We start from the raw sequence: 12,487 nt of genomic DNA, 5'->3' as shown, positions 1-12,487 counted from the left end.
TGAATGCCCGAGGAATAAAAAGAACCGGGGTGAAACTGCTTTACGTAACATTTGATTTCTTTGCATTTGATGATTGGACAGTGTTATCACCATCTAGTGATAATTTCATGTCAATAGCACATTTACAAATATATTTAAATTGGTGATATGTTCAATACTTATTTTACCCGCTGTACATCACGATTGATATTTAATATATTTTTAATCAAACATTCAATTCAATTCAATTCAATTCAGTTTTATTTATATAGCGTCAAATCTTTATATTGTACAGTAGATACAGAGAAAAACCCAACAATCATATGACGTCAACTCCAAAGCCCAGGGCTTTGGAGTTGACGTCACGCCGCAATGCATTGTGGGAGCGTGGCACCATTTTCGGGGTCTACGAACGACTACAAGAAAGATGCTTAAAAGCAGCTCAAAAGAGAATGGACTGTATAGAGACCGATTGCGTCCAGAGGCGAAGCGGCGGTACTTGCAGAAAATAGCGTGCATTGGAAATGTGGACCCGTATGAAATCCGGCCGTGGAGTAGAAACCCTGAAGACCAACCGCTATGGACGTAGCCTGACATATTTTCGTACCTTGTCTGTGGAGTCAGCGCGTACAAGTCGTCATTCAAACAAAGGTAAGTCAGCTCGAGTACTGCGTGTGAAATGCGTTTGATTTCCCTGCAAACATTCAGATTAGTGCAGCATAAATTCATTCATGAGGGGAAATTACAGTGAGAACATGTGGAGGCTGTTAGAGGGATAACATAATGAGTTCAGTGCATTGATGTAACATTGTCCTGAAGGATTTAGTTATTCTTTATGGTTAAAGAAATTGCAATAATTTATTCATATTTATTATAAATAATTCTAATTACACATCTTGCTTGTTTGTATCTTGTGTCACTAAAAATACATTTTATTTTAGTTTTATACATTGATTAATGACCTGCAGAATCTCCTTATCATATTAAGTGATTCATAATTGTCACTTTATGCTTTCTCCATCTCTAAAGTGATGACATCCTTGCATTACATACTTTAGGCTCATTTTCTGCAGGCAGGTTTCTGACAGAGAGCAGGCAGATTTACCCTATAAAATGCAGCGTTCTATAGATGGACACATAAAGAAATGAAAAATTACATGTATGTGCTAACTTTCTAAACACTTTGTTACATTTATGATAAAGTAGATAAAACACATTTATGTCGGCCTTGGCTCATAGTTCTTGTCTTTAAATGAACTTTGTGTGTGTTTCAGGTCCTGCACTCTCAGAGACTGAATGAACCAGCATTGCAGCCATGGGTCACTGTGAGCATCACAGGGAAGGTTGAAGCCGCCCACTGCACCTGTATGGCCGGAGTCATGGAGACCTGCAGCCATGTCGCTGCTCTTCTGTTTAATGTAGAAGCAACAGTGCGGATCTGTGGCACATGGACTGTTACAGATGAACCTGCATACTGGGTTTTGCTGGGTAATATGACCAAGATACAGCCAGAGGTTGGCCATAAGATAGACTTCTCCTCTTCAGCTGCCCAAAAAAGGCTCTTGATCAAAACATAAACAGGCCATCCGTATTGAAACGTAAAAGAAAAAAAGAAAAATCCCACCTGCTACTGTGGAGGAGTTCTCACTGCTATAATGCCATAATGTTTATATAGGGGTCTAGATTTATACCTGAAGTGCACTGCCATGTAAATAATTTGCATTTACTGGGTCACCTCTTCACCCTCACATGGAAGAAGTAATCTGATTGGCATGGTGGTATGTTTGAAGCAGGTCCCTTGTGTAGCGCTGGAACCCAGTCACGATGTGTTTCATCCATTTCATAGGCTGGTTTGCTGCAATAATGCCAAATAATTAGCAACTCTATAAATAGAAGGTAGTTCTGCAAAATCACTCAGTAGGATGTTTGTTGTAATTTGCTATGACCTCAGAGCGCATCGAAAATAAAACTAATAGGCTATAAAGAGTGATATGAACATATTTAGAACTTACTGGAATGAAACCGTCTGGAGCACCAACAGATATTTGGAGATGGAAGAGAACTGGATATCAGCTCGTCTCACAGCTGCTATCCAGGCTAGACGCTTTTGTTTGGTAACATCCGATACACGAGCTGCCTCATGTTGCTTCCAGGTTGGGAAAGAATGAAAAGATAAACCCTTTTCAAGCTTATTCTCTTGCCGGTCGTGCGATCGAACATTGCAGCCGACCAGACAGCCTTCGCTCCCTTTTCGCTTGCGCTTTGTTTCAAGAGCTTTAGACCCCCAAAATGGCAGATCGGGCCAAAATCCTTTCCACGCCCACCCCCGTGACATCACGCTCCAAAGCCCTATGAGCAAGCACTTTGGTCACAGTGGGAAGGAAAAAACCTCCGGCAGAACCAGGCTCAGGGAGGGGCGGGGCCATCTGCTGTGATTGGTTGGAGTGAGAGAAGGAAGACAGGACAAAGACATGCTGTGGAAGAGAGACAGAGATTAATAACAAGTATGATTCAGTGCAGAGAGGTCTATTAACACATAGTGGCTGTATCCCAGTTCAGGGTCTGCAGCCTTAAAGGCCGCATTTTAAGGCCGATTACGTCACAGCGACGCGACAAAGGCTGTCCCAATTCAAAGGCTGCTCGAAATGCGGCCCTCAAATGCGTCCTTCATTTCCATGAATTTTAAGGATGTGGCGGTGTAGACTTCGTGGCCCAACATATCCCAGACTTCATAGCGCGGCGGTGGGTGTGGATAATTTTGCCGAAAAAAACGGCGGAAGAGTAAACTTTTAAAGTAAGTACTGAATATGATGTCACTTATTTATGTGCAAATGTTTAATAATGAAGAACATTAAAACATTACTGTTGGCCACATGTCGGCAAAGTTATGTGACATTAGTGACGTTTGTACTTTCAGCATTTACTTGGTTTTAAAGCCTTTACTTTAAAATATACACTGTACAATAGTCGACCTTAATCTTACAGAGAATGTGATGATTTTATGGATAATAAAATCGTGGGCGATCGTGATCAAGAGTTGGGAGTTCGCCTTGTAATCGGAAGGTTGCCGGTTCGAGCCCCGGCTTGGACAGTCTTGGTCGTTGTGTCCTTGGGCAAGACACTTCACCCGTTGCCTACTGGTGGCGCCAGTGTCCGGCAGCCTTGCCTCTGTCAGTGCGCCCCAGGGTGGCTGTGGCTACAATGTAGCTGCCATCACCAATGTGTGAATGACTGGATGTGTAAAGTGCTTTGGGGTCCTTAGGGACTAGTAAAAGCGCTATACAAATACAGGCCATTTACCATAATTAAGGTCAGTCATATATCCACAAACACAACAATAAAGTCACTTTAATTAAATGTCACCTGTCAGGGAAAACTTTGTGTTAACTGAAGAAAGTTCACTTCTCTTTCATTGCAGCTCCACTCTTATTTTTGATGCACTCATTTGTTTCATAAATGATTTCAATGATTTTGCCACACCTCTGCATTGTCAGGTCGGAGCATGTGTGCTTTTGATGAAATGCTGATATGATGACGCTTGATTGGGGAAAGATTTCCACAGGTGGTGTTGTTGGTCTCCTTCTTCCAGTTTTCTTGTTGCTGCCTCTCTCCTCGCCTCAGCTGCTGCAGCTGTATCATGTATGTTGTTATGTTACATACAAAGAGGAAGAGGAATTTGTGACATTAAAGAGTAAAGATTCTTCTAATTGTTTTCCATCTCATCTCCTACTGCTTTAGTCTGCGTGGACAATATATGAGTAAATCATTACCAAGCCCGATTATATTTGGAATATTTCAAACAGAGGACATTACAGTGAAATCTGCTTTCAATGTGACATTTGATCCTTTAAGACACAGTTTATACATCAAACTGTTTGTAGAGCGATTAAATGTTTAATATTGTTGTTAAAGTTGTACAGATGAGCGTTAATCACCAACAGCTTCATTAATGTGGATGAACTGGACGCTTCCAGGGAAACTATCAGGATCACATGCCTCCAGTGGTCACTGTGAGTAACTACAACTCTGCACATACAATAATTAAGATGAAGATATGTTTTTATTGTAGAAAGATGAACCAAATTTAGTTTGACTCTCTGACAAACGATGGCAAGATAAAAGTAGGTTGTTTAAAAAAGACACAAAAATGGTAACAATGAAAACAAATACAAACAACAGCATATCCTGATATGAGGCTCACAGATCAGGATCAATACAATACGTAGCAATGAACATTGATGTTGCCATGGTGACCGCTGCCATATATAGTATTTCTGTTGCCTCACTTGTCTTAAACATCAACGCTGGCTGTTTTTCATTTTACTAATGAGTCCACTCTCTTCCTCACTTTCGTCTCTTCCTCGTGTTTGAGCTCCTCTCAGAGAGGATTTAAGAAAGAGCTTCGATGATGCTGTAGCTCAGGAGATAGAGCAAGGCATCTAATGATCAGAAGGTTGGTGGTTCAATCCCTGACTGCTCCAGCTGGCACGCAAAGTATCCTTGAGCAAGACACTAACCCTCTCCGATGCATCCATCAGAGTATGAACGTGTTAAACAAGAATCAGTCCATCACCATGGAAATATCAAAGTAGAAAGTGATGTCAGTTATGATTGGCTGCACAGCTGGATCACATGACCAGGTGAGTGGTACAAATAACAGGAAGCTTCTCTTGTGGCTTTAATAATCATTTGAATTGATAACTTATGATTTACAGACTGTTCTTTATCTTTTCATTGTCGTCTGAAACACAGAAAAATATCAATGTTGGAAAATATGACATTTATATCTAGTTTCTAAAGGATGGTTTAATTCTCCAAAGGCCACCACAGACATGACAAAGTTATTTCATCATTATAATGCACAAAAACAAAAATCAGGATGAGCCCTGCTGCTCACCAAACTTGTGTTGAATAAGAATTTGTGAATCATTTAGTTTAAAACATCAACTGACTGAATCCATGAATCTCATCATGTGTTTCTGAGTGAAAGACACAGACATGTACAGACTGACCTGTTTCTCTAACAGGTAAGACTAACTACACAGAGTCACTGACATCAAAATTGCCTCTCTACTTTTTAATATGTCCTTTAACTGCTGATACATACTTCTTTGCCAAAATGTAAAGGAACACTGAATGCAGAACCCAAATCCAGGATAAAGAGGTTCAGTGAATGTGGTGTTGAAGGTGTGGAGGTGGATCAGAGTGTCAGAGCAGGGGCGGATCTAGAAGGGTGGCATGGGGTGGCAAGTGCCACCCTAAAATGATCCCTTGCCACCCCAAGTGCCACCCCAGTTTTGCATATGACAGTGTTGTTTATTAAAATAAGATAGCATTAACAGTTTGAGCGTAGTTACAGTCAACAGTGAATATAAATGCTAAAACTGAATATATTGCATAGTGTTCCCCCCTCCACCGTTAACAAATGGTTCAGCCCATAGCAGGACGGCTTTTTTCTTGTTTTCAGTAGCAAGCGATGCTTATGATTGTGCCAGAGCACATTTTGAACAACACCATGGGAATTTCGGATTTTACACAGGTGGGTGGATGTTACACTCTGGAAATGGAAGGAAGGTGAGTGTTATTAACCCTCTGTGGTCCACGGACACGCTGCACCTCCAAATCACATGACTGATGTAAGCTGACACAGCAACAAGCTGCAGCCACGCTGAGTCTCTGTTTCAGCCCGTATTGAAAGTTCGGACTTCAAAGTTTTTTAAATTTAATTACAGGCCAGTAAATCCACAGTTATGATGATATATATAAGCCACGCTTTTTTCTAAATACTGTCGTCATGTTTGTGTGTGTGGGGGTTTTAAGCGTTTTCTAAGGACAGCGCGAAAACAGTAAAGAAAGAAAAAAGCCACCGCTTTCCTATCGGTGGAAAAATGCACCATGTCGACCAATTAAAAAAAAGTCAACATGTGAGATTTGGTTGTTTAGGAAGAGGGGAGAGTTTTGGGAGTGACGGTAACGGCAGCGAGACAGAGCGAGCGAGTGAGAGAGAGAGTTTTTAGATGTGGGAGATTTGTGACGTTTAGTGTGGAGTGTATACTTAGTGTGTTGTGTTGTGTAGTTGTTTTGTTTTGTGTGTCAGTGAGGGCACTAATGAATGTCACAAAGGCACATTTGTAAACACTGTCAGTAGAAAACCAGCGGAGTGATACACCTGCTGTTGTCAGGCCTGCAGGTTTATCCCTGTGCTGCTCTCCTCTGTCTTTTGGTGGACAAACTTTTTTTTTTACTGGCACTCATCATTTGTGGGGCATCTTATTGCGAAACCTGATTGTTCTCTCATTTTAGTTTTAGTAATATTTTTAAATTCTTATACAAAATGAAAAAAAAAACGGCAGGTGTATTGGCTGCATTTTTACATAAATAGTTGTATCTGTTTACAAAAGGTACAATTTAAATTTGCATTTCAAGTTATAAAAATTTACTCAACATGTTTGTGTTTTTTTACAGTAAAAAATACTACTAGGATTTTAAGTTCTTTGTGTGATTTCAGATCAGTAATACTAATGCAGTATGTCAGTGAAAAAACAACTAAATTCAGTTGAGCTGAAAAGATACCAAACAAGGCAAGGAGGAAAATAAAAAGAAACAATCTGAGGGTGAAATACAAACGTAAACTCAAAAGGAGTCAAAAATGGCCGCTTGTATTTCAGACCTCAGTGGGTTAATCCAACAAATCATGAAAAATTAGGTTTAAATTTTTGTTCATGACAGTGCAGATTTCTGACATTTTGTGTAATTTAAGCTGTAACAATGTGATTGTTTTTTAATAAAAAACAGTGAAACTTAAGTTAGACGTGTATTTGTAAATGAACCGCCCCATGTTGTGTAGCTTTCTGGATTTTATACTTATTGGGCTCCATATTTATTTATCATACAGGCTATACAATACATAACATCAAAACTCACATGTTTTATGTAACTAAAGTGTGTAATTATGTGGGCTACAGACAATAATTAAGTTATAGACTTTATTTATATGAAAAACGTGTATACTTACTGCATTTGAATTATTTTAACCATATATAACCACCTGCATATGTGTATGAAAAAAAGGGCTTCAATTTTGCCACCCCATTTGATTTCTTTGCCACCCTCATGCCACCCTAAGAAAATTTCTCTAGATCCGCCCCTGTGTCAGAGGAGACTCTGTAGAAGGACAGAGTGCCAGCAGGACAGTCCACATACACTGCTGCTCTGTTAGAGACAGAGGAGGAGGAGGAGGAGGAGGAGGAAGAGGAGGAGATGGGTGTTTCTCTGTTATTGTGCCACACAGAGGAATAATGATCAGAGCAGCAAAGACTCCAGGACTCATCACTCCTTCCTTTCCTTTTGATTCCTCTGTAACTCACTGATATCCAAGCCCTCCTCGTCCACTCGACCTCCCAGTAACAGCGACCAGTCAGACCATTACTACACAGAAGCTGTTCACAAACATCAAATCTGTCTGGATGATCAGGATATGACTGAACCTCCTCCACACGTGTCACCTTCCTGTTGTTGTCAGACAGTTGGAGCTTTGTGTTCACTGTGTTTGTGTCGATTGTGAGTTGACAGGAATCTGATGGAGAGAACAAACACAATCCAGCTGCAGTTATTGATCCATCATCTGTTCATTGATTGACACTTTGATGATGACTCCTGACATGATGAAGATGGTTGAATGTGTGCTGCTTTGTTTTCATGAATCCCATTAAAAACACACTTACACTTCCTCAGACCTGGTCTCAACCATCGGACTCCAGCAGGCTCCGCCCTGAAAGGAGGAGGGGTCAGAGCAGTCAGCATGCACACATGGACATTACATGGCTCTCACACACACACTGTTACACACTGATAAAGGAACAGTCCAACATTTTGACACATAAATGTTTAAACTTCAAAAGAGCAAAACTCATAATCACATCACATTTAATCTCCTTTATTAAGCACGATGTCCAGGGAGCATTGACATGTGCCACAGTCAAGGTTCAACACACTGTGACATTCGTGCTGTCAGGGAGTGGCTGCATATTACATGTAAAGACTGGGACTGGCTACAAAAACTGATCCAGTACAGGTAGAGTGCTGCAGCCAGTGCATCACATATGTTGAGCTAATGCAGCGGTCATCACACCACATACTGCTTTCTATGTAAAGGAGCCTTCATTCTCAGATTAGGGCTGTTTGTGACCATAAAGTCTGTCTCACAAGGGCAGCCACTGGTCCAGGCCAGGATGCCTCCACAGTGGGATGTCTGAGGGTGCAGACATGGGTGAAGTTAGGACCAGGTGCCAGTGGACCTGTGGACCTCTGGAGATAGGAGTTATTGTTTCACTCCACCAAAAGCAGCAGAGAAAGACGTTTATTAATAATCCTTCTAATTAATAAATGCTCTGTAGAGCAAATTTGTTTTAGGTAAACAAACATAAATGATGGAAACAGCATCAACCAATCACAATGCTGCACTCTTGCAGGAGGAGGTTGTGATTTGATGCATGTGATGAATATATTTATTTCTTATTCTCCTAACAGGAAAATTATCTTTTATTTTTGTATATTTATACTAACATAAGTGCATTTAAAGGCTCGTCATCTTGATTTATTTATTCAGAAATGATATCGAACAATAATACAGGGAAACCCTGAATTAAATGACACAATTCTTGGTCACTGATGGTATTAAATCCCAGTTCTTTGCATTCTTTACAGCCAAAAAAGACACAGCTCAGAAGTGGTCCTTTTACTTTAAAAATGATCTTTATTTTACATGTCCGGATATGGAGACCTGAACGCACACACAAAACCCCAGGTCTGAAGCACAAACAGGAAGCCTAGTTATATTTATATACTCCATCTAGACGTCACACATACTTTAAGTTTCGATCAGACACTCTGCTTAGTTTCACTTTCCGCCTGCAAAAGCATGTAATTTCCTGTCAATCCTGTCGGCACAAACTGTACTAAGAGTTGGGCCTTTCTTATAAAGCAATATAATCAGCATATAAACATTTAAGATTATAAATTAAACTCAACAGTTTCTCCTTTTCGTCTTTTTCTAAAAGACGTCATGAACCCTAATTTATCCCATTAAATTTACTTGCATATGAAAATAATAACTAGAATGTAACGAAACAAATCACACCCATAAATCAAGCTCTAAACCCACTTCTAATTTCTATTTTTGACCACACCCCCTCTTCGGGTAACATAAATCCAGTCTTAGCACTATTCCTTGGACAATTTACCTAAATCCTGAAAACTATTACTAAAGTTGCTCTCATTACTCTTCATTACTTTTATGCTCACATTTAACCTTAACAAGCTTCTAATCTCCTAAACAACAAATCTTATTCGACTGTGGTGCTCTGTGCTTCTTATGGGTGCCCCTCTCTGGTGGGTCCGTTCGATCCGGTGCTCCCTGGAGTCTGGCCACCCCTGTGGTTGCTGTGGTCCCAAAACCTCCTGCAAAGGAAACAAAACACCTTTCCCTACTACGCCTCCTTACCTTATTATGTTCATCAGTTGGTCTCTTAATTATTCCAGCTTGGTCCAACCTATCATGTTTAGGACTCTCTAATCAAAAGCATGAACCTAATTATGTTTTTGACTTTTTGACTTTTATTCATATATATATTTATATATGTTCTTCAATGTTACTCATCTTAGTAAACAACATTTTAACACCTTTAACACACTTAAAGCGCCGCTTTCACGTCCCTCCAGGTGCTTCCTGTTGTCATTAGAACCACTTATTCTACTAAAAGATCAAATAGAAAACAAACACTTTAATCAATTAAGTTTAAGCATAAAATCAATTACTTATGCGTAAGTTTGAGCATAGCTAAAAGCTGCCTAGAAACAACACCTGTGTGTTAACACTAACTTCATTTTAAAACTAACATTTCCTGTGTTATAACATGTTCTTGATACAGCATATTTTGATTTCATTTTGCTCCTCTTAATGTAACGGTACATTCTAATTATACTTTACCAGACTTAACCAAAATAGATATGCTTTCCTTACTTTGCTCCTGCTTTAAAGGACAAAACCTTGTTTGTTATTCTATAACTGCATTTTATATGAAAAGTCTAGCAATCCCCTATGTGACTCATAAATCTTACTTTGGTTGTAATTATTTTCCTATATAAAATGTAATTCACTTGCACAGCGGCCTATTTTGTTAGTGGTAACATGAATTATATCAAAAAGTTTCTCCCCTTTAGCATTTGGCATTTTCCCAACAATATATTCTAGTTCCCTAATCTAAACCCCGTCAATAACACAGACTTTACTTAAAGCAAACACCAGCAACCCAAAATCAGCATCCCCAAAATGATGTCTTCCACTCCTCCTGCTCCTGGCAAAAGCAAAGCAAAGCAAAGCAAAGCATCCCCTTTCTCTCCCCAACTTAGTCAATTGTTTGTTCCCCTTTATTCATGGTAACGTTGGTCCAGTCACAGTCCAGTCACCCACTCACTCACACGCAGTCACTCAAAAGAAAAAACACTTGTCTATCATTTTTGGTCTGGATTGACACGCAGCAATCCTTTTAGGATTTAGGATTTAAAAAAATTTCAGCGCTGTTAATTAATTGTTGCAGGCCTGCTTACAAAAAAAAATCATGAAAAAAGAGAGCTGATGATTAGCTCATCAAAACACAAAACATAATCACCTGACAGGTTTTCTCTAAGTGCACTGTTACAATTTTAAAGGGCCCAATTCTAGACATGTCCATGTTTAATAAAAGTCCCTCTATTAAAATCAAAAACAAGCCAAACCTAACTGACAGAATCCACCCATCACTCAAACAACAACCCCAAAAATCTTAAACACAGAAAAATTTCACTTGTTAATCTATCGATATGTTATTGGGATTAGAACTTCAGGGCCACCAAAGTTTCGCCCTACTCTTGGTTTAATTAATACTTACATAGTCTGAAATCAGACTTCAACTCGCTCCCTCTGTCCATTTTCCCCACATCATATCTAGTGGTTGGCCTCAGATTCCACAGCGTCCTGAGAGTCTGAGGTCAAATGACATAACTTCACCTGCTAAATACACAAAAAATCTTGTTAAAAGCCACAGTTTGCACACAATAATGTTCCCCTTTAAGCACTTTAACATACTTAGATTTAGCATAAGATATAAACCCGTTATAACAATGTATCATCACTAAATTATACATTTCTTGTCCAACTCTGCACTTCTGAACAGACCTGACCACCTTATTTAATTATCCTGTTACTTTACCATTATATATTTCACCAAGTGATTCTCTGCTTCCTCCATTTGACGCCTCAGTCACACAGCAAACAGGAAGCTTCTTTGTCACCACTCATTTCAGCTCATTTGCATCCTGAGTCATATCTCAAGAAGTTGCCGTGACAAGAGAAAGGCATATTTAAATCTCACCACATTATTAAATTCTTTTATTTTCTTCCTAGAGTAATCACTGGTTTTGCTCAGTCGACACAGGAGCACTTCCAATTCACTATTTTAAAACTACTTTAAACTTTTATTCACTTTTCATTTTCACCAACGTCACTCCCTCATCACGGAACTTCCTGAGTCATTCCTCAACTTCAGGGTTTAAGTGTGTTAAACTCACACTATTTTAACACTTATAAACACACTCACATGCTCAACATGCTGTCTGATCCTCATGAGCTCTCTTGTATTTGTAAGGTTAATGCATTTTCTGTTTGTGTGTGTGATGTTGTATATGTTTCTTTTTGCAGTGTTTCAGACTCCTTCACAATTTTCCCACTTAAGCAGTCAGTTTTCTCTTTCCCAGGTTTGCTAACCCAAATTTAGATTTCCCTCCTTAAATAACAGCATTCCTTGTCTTCAGCCAGGAGTTAGAGCTCTCATGTCCGAATTAGTGACGCCAGTGATGTTAACCTATAACTTTCTTCCGACCGCTGCATGTGGAAAATTGATCCAGGTCTTTGCACCTAAAAATAACAAAACTGAGACATTTTCATTATTATCATGAGTGCTTAAACGACCCACTTCTCTTTTTCCGGCCAGAAATACCAATTTATTTCATGTATTCACCTTGATAGTGTAGGCGTGCTCTTCATTGCGTTTATGTGGTCATGTTAATCGAGTGTAAGCTGTTTCTTCATTGCATATGTATTTTATCATCAGGTTTAACTCATGCCTCTTTGCACTGAGCTGTGGATTCAAACTATCTCGCTTCTGATTCTCTCCAAAAATAATTTCACATGTAACAATTTGTATTGTGTGTTTTCTATTCATTCATGTAATTGTTAGTTAATTTCTCTCTTTATTTTTACCTTTTGTTTACCTCTTTGTTGTGATGTGGTGACCATTTCTAAACCTTCATGAGTTCAGCCTTCGATCCAGTTTTCCCATATGCATTCACTATATGACGTCCAGGTTCACCTCTCACTGTTCTCACAGTTTCCTGTGTGGCCTCGCAGATCAACACAGGCCCAAATCAGCTGTTTCTTCTCTCCACTGCTTCTCTCTTGATCTTTTCAGTC

The 12,487-nt window shown here is 39.4% G+C and overlaps 1 protein-coding gene across 1 annotated transcript in view; it reads right to left on the bottom strand.

Moving 5' to 3' along the window:
- LOC109196096 (protein NLRC3-like) overlaps positions 1–12,487 on the bottom strand; it is a 111,411-nt gene that overhangs the window by 1,781 nt on the left and 97,143 nt on the right.

Source organism: Oreochromis niloticus, unplaced genomic scaffold (genome assembly GCF_001858045.2).
Source record: "Oreochromis niloticus isolate F11D_XX unplaced genomic scaffold, O_niloticus_UMD_NMBU tig00007365_pilon, whole genome shotgun sequence".
Classification (NCBI taxonomy): Eukaryota; Metazoa; Chordata; class Actinopteri; order Cichliformes; family Cichlidae; genus Oreochromis; species Oreochromis niloticus.
This window is presented reverse-complemented; position numbering and strand designations above follow the sequence as displayed.